This window comes from Adiantum capillus-veneris, chromosome 10, assembly GCF_014529385.1.
Source record: "Adiantum capillus-veneris isolate H3 chromosome 10, ASM1452938v2, whole genome shotgun sequence".
NCBI classification, from domain to species: Eukaryota; Viridiplantae; Streptophyta; class Polypodiopsida; order Polypodiales; family Pteridaceae; genus Adiantum; species Adiantum capillus-veneris.
In genome coordinates this window covers 116410621-116416263 of record NC_140940.1, presented here as the reverse complement: position 1 = coordinate 116416263, position 5643 = coordinate 116410621, and positions in this window count along the sequence as shown.

Below are 5643 nucleotides of genomic sequence, written 5' to 3'. Positions count from 1 at the left end.
TGAGTCTTCACCGTCCTCAAGCTCCATGTACTCATTACTTGTATTTTTGTTTGTTTTCTTTTCGAGTAATCTTTATTCATATTTTGTTTGTTGAAAATTACATCCCTACTCCCAAAGATTTTACCATTCAGAGTTCCATAGGCGATACCCAAAGTCAGCTTTTCCATAGCCAATGATGAAACACTTTTTGGACTTTGCATCTAGCTTTGACCTTAGAATTCTATCTATGTGCATAAAAGCCTCGCACCCAAATAATTTGAGAAATGCATAATTCACCGGTTTACCTGTCCATGTCTCTTTTGGAACTCCTCTATCCAATAGTGTTGAGGGTGACCGATTGATTAAGTACACAGACGTACTTATTGATTTTGCTCGAAGCTCAATCGATAGGTCTGCATGTAGCCGTACGCTTCATGCTCGTTCCATGATTGTTCTGTTCATCCTTTCCAAAATATTAGTTTGTTGAGGTGTCCTTGGGGTTGTCCTTTGCCTCCGAATTCCATTGCTAGCACAAAAGCTTGGCTGCAATATTCGCCTCCATTGTCGGATCTGAGGCATTTGAGTTTGGTACCTGCTTCATTCTCCATAAAGGCTTTCCACCTTTGAAATATGAAAAATACATCGGATTGATTCTTCATTACATAAACCCATGTTTTTCTAGTTGCATCGTATATGAATGTTATACAATACAATGAGCCACCAAGGGATGATATACTTGCAGGACCTCAAACATTAGAATGAACCAATTCAAGTTTTTTTAATTTTTTCTTTCATGTCCTGCCTTTTGAAATTTGATCCTCTTTTGTTTACCGTAAACACAATCTCCACATTACTCTAAGTCCACTTCTTTCAAACCTGGTAGAAGCTTCTTTGATTGAAGAATTTGCATTCCTTTGGCACTCATATATCCAAGTCGGTAGTGCCAACACCGCACTGTCGACTTCTGTAGTTGTTGTACAAGTTGAAGATTGTGTGCTAATAGTACACAAGTAAAGTGTACCAACCTTTTCTCCTTTGGCAACCACCAAAGATCCCTTTGAGATCTTCTACCATTTGTTTTCGAATGCGATGGTGTGACCTTCATTATCTAATTGTCCTGTAGAGATCAAATTTTTCCGAAGAGAAGGAACGTGCATAACATCTTCAAACTTCTATTCATTTTCATTAGCAATTCTGACGACACAAACTGTACCTTTGCCGACAATTTTATAAGCTTCATCTTGTACAAGTATACATACCCAAAATTACCTTTGGTGTAATTTTGAAAATGTTGCTTGTGCGGTGGTGTGCATGGAATGAAGCTCCGGAATCTACTATCCAAAAATTAGACACATTGTCTAATGAGAGAATTAGAGCATTTTGATCTACTTTACTTGCCACATTGGCCTCCAATGTTGGCTTGTGGTTTTGAGACCCCGACTCTTTCTTGGACCAACAATCCTTCTTGACGTGGCCCTTCTTGCCGCAGTTCCAACATTCAAGAATTGAGTTTGTGCATGACTTGCTCCGCCTTGAGAAATCAGGACCCTTTTGGTTTTTAAACCTCTCCTTCGATCTTTGCTTCGTTTTCGTTGACAATGCAGCACTTGATGATTCACCTGTGATTCTCCTTCGCATTTTCTCACTTAGGAGAACACCCTCAACATCATCGAACTTAAGAGTCTTTGTGTTAGAGACAAAGTTACTTACAACCATCACAAACCTGTCCCAAATATCCAGTAGAGACGATAGTATAAGGAGGGCTCGCACTTCATCGTCGAAATTGACCTTCAATGATCGAAGTTGACTTATGTTGGGGTTAAGTTGTTTAGGTGTTTTGCAACTGAACCACTCCCTGTCATTTTTAGATTGAACAAACGCTTCATGAGAAATACCTTAGTAGATGCCGATGGTTCGTCGGCCAAAGACTTCTGGCCACCGGCCTATCGAACGGCCGTTTTGAATCACTTTTCGACTACCATCCAGCCATAATATTCCGACAAAAAAGAGAATATAGCGACGAAGCTCGAGATTGGGCATGAATTTTTGGTTTTTTAGCGAATGATTTTTCTTGCACACGATGGCTTCTTCTCACAATGGAGGCCTTACGAATGTGCATTTTTAGGACTAAAAATTAAAAGGGACGAATCAAGCTCCATACTTAACAAGGGATCCATACCAACTGTATCCGATACCTAGGTATACTAATTGACACCAATAGTATAACTTGGACTCTCATAGAGCCCAAATTACTTCGTATAACTTTACATTGGTGGAAGATTATTGGGATTTCATGATAAATGGTCAAATTTACATAAGAGGCTATCCAATCCTTGTTGGGCTACTCCTATCTGAAATCTCCATATATTACCGCATTTTTTTTGGGTACTATTAAAATGTATTCGTTGAGACCGAAAGGTTTTCAATTAGGTTGACATGGTTTGGCACAAAAGCTTGGTCTGTGTGTGGTTCCAAAATGTTGAAACTTCATTTTGTAACTAAGTTTCCTTTGCCTAGGCTCCCTTTGCCTTATGAGTGCATCCAATCTTAGTGAGCTGGTGGAGCTTGAGAGATGAGAGGCTATCTTTTGAAGGTTTAAATTTGTGGAATTTTTGAAGTACAAAGTGTGTTTGAAGATTGAAATAGTATATTTTAGCTAGTATGATACTTATTTTTTATTTCAGTATATGTACAAAATAAAAATTAAAAACTCAACTAGACTAAGGTGTTGGATGTCTAGATGACCAACGGAGAAAATTCAATGTAAAGAAAGCGCCATTGATGAAGGTGCATTTGGGTTGTTGGGGGGGGCAGGGGGGTATGTCCATGCAGGAAGTAAAAAGTAGACACATATGATGATACGATTTACTAGTGAAGTGATATATAAAGTAGCTTTACAATAGATGAGAGAAAACATAAGTGTGGCAATAATTGAAGTTGGTATTTCTTCTATAGTTGTCTATAGGTGCATGGATGGAACCAAAAAGAGTGTCTAATGTAGATATCCAATGATGGGAGATCTATATGCACACAAAGAAAACGTATAAAGAACAATGTGTTGTGCAAGCAAGATAATTGAGGGGTTCTTTAGTAGCTATAAAAGCATATGCAAGGCCTTACAAGTATGCATCCTTTTCAAAAGGGTTTTCATAATTAAGGATATGTGCTCTCTATCACTATGCATCTGTATGAGAAAAGAACTTTATGCTACTCCAATAATTTAATATTAATTGACTTTTGAATCTTAGTATGGTTTTGTTAACTTGGTTATATGATGGAAATGATTAAGTTTATTTTAATCTGGATTTGGGTGTGGTTTATGTTGTTGAGGAATTTATGATAGTATGATTATGACATCGGTATGGTATTGATGGATCTTGGCTGTTGGTGGATGGTTACTATGACCAATGATATTTTGAAGCATTAGGATATGACATATATTGCTTATTTTAGTGGTATGGGACACCAAAATACCTAGTATGTAGATGACTCAAGGCATAAGCAAAGATTCAGTTTGAAAATTTGATTTTGATGTATTATATGTTTGATATTTTATTTAACTCTTGTTTTTGAGCTATGAATTGCAAACTCTTAACATAGAAACTAAGGGCTGCTGCTTTCTTAACGGAGGATAATCTAATGATATTTATTTAAGGTACATTGATATTGTTGGGTTAAAGGTGAAATGCCTCTTATCTCGGTCAGACGAGATAGAGGTGTCCAACCGCCCATCACTTGTACACACCTTATTCTTTACTAGATAGAAGAATAAGGGGCTCTCTCTCATAGATTGTGGTGAGCTAATCCAACCTCTCTCTCTCTCTCTCTCTCTCTCTCTCTCTCTCTCTCTCTCTCTCTCTCTCTCTCTCTTTCTCTCTCTCTCTCTCTCTCTCTCTCTCTCTCTCTCTCTCTCTCTCTTCCCCCCCCCCCCCCCCCCCCCCCCCCGCACACGCACCGCATTCGCGTACTCACAATTGGTATCAAAGCATATGGCGATCCTAAAGAGCACTGCGGCATTGAGAGCTTTGAGAGGATAGCTTGATCACTCTTGGCAGTGGAGTTATCAAGAAATCTTGGAAGCTTTGTGAGAACGCAATGGGATCTTGCGAGCTTAGCTAAGAGTGATGTATGTTGCTGTGGAAGCTTAGAAAATAGTGTGTAGGTGAAGGTGCTGCTCTAAAAACTGTGTGCACAAAAACACTATTTTGCAATAAAAAATAGACTATGTAAAAGGTCATTTTTCAGCTTGGTTCTTACGAACCTTATCGAAAATGTAGTGGTCTAGAACTTTTTGTACGTTTGGTAGATTGCATGCAGATCAAGGATAGACAACAATAGATTTTTATAGATCTGTTTTAACCTGTAAAAACGACTCATTTCATGGCCATTCCCGTTCTATCCTAACGGTTTCTTCGAGATCTACAATTTTACAGAAGGAAGTTTCTCCAAATTTTGAACGGCCTGAGAGATATGGGTTGACTGGCTGCAGTGTGTTTTGAAAGTTGCAAATCATGTACACCTATTGTGATGATGTGCTACATCCAACAAGCTCGGATTGAGCTTGGTTGTTCACTTATTTCGTGCCTTTATAATTTTCTCTGAGTGAGGAGAGTGTGGGCTGAGAATTTCAACAAATTTATGTGCATAAGTTGAGTGGATGTATGCACTCTAGTGGATTCTTAAGATTTGAGAGGAGATTCATCACAGGTCGCTCGGATTGCAAGATGTTGGTGCAACTCATGTATGCTTGAGTGCAAATTTTGTGCATGATTTACTCACGGTCTTGAGCATGTTTATGGCATGTATGGTTATTATGGTCAGATAGCCGGTATACTGTCAGAACTCTATCAAATTTTCTACATGATTTTTTGTATTCATGCGCAAATCATGTACACCTATTGTGATGATGTGCTACATCCAACAAGCTCGGATGCTTTTGATTGCATTTTGACACTCAGTGATTGATTTGCCAGTGTTATTGTGAGAGTGTTTGGCTCATAGTGACTATGAGCTACATGTAGCCGGATTTGAGCTTTGGCAGTGGTTGAGTTGTTCTCCCTCTTTCTCTACAGGTTCCAGGTACTCTTGGTAGTTGAGACTTGCATCAGTGTGACGATTGCAGAGCACAATGTGGTTACACTACTACAAGAGATTTTATGCATTGATGCACTTGAGAACTACGAGTGCTGGTGAGCTCTTTTGAGAGTGTTTTCTTCCTGCAGGGAGCTCCTTTTGTTCCAGGTTGGGCCACTTCTCTTCAACATTGGTTTATGCACATTGCGTTTGTACATGTTGTAGAGTGATAGCTCTTGTGTATCACATTTTGACACCCATTATTTTGGTGATAGTGGTCGAGTTATAGAGTATACTCATTACGTCTACAAGTTACTCTTCATGTACTCTTTTTGATCCATGTATATTCCGATTGTGAGTCTACTGCTTACACGTTACAAGTAGTCACATGTTACCGGCTCTACAATTTTCTTTGAAAGAGCTATGATGATCTAAAGGTTGCGTATGTGTTGATCATAGTGATGATTGTGTATTGGTTGAGTTGATCTTCCACTTTGACATTCCTTTATGGCAGTTGTTATGTGTGATAGTTTTGAGTCTATGATGACAACTCGTGTGAGACAATGGTCTCGTCTTATCGACACTTGAGAT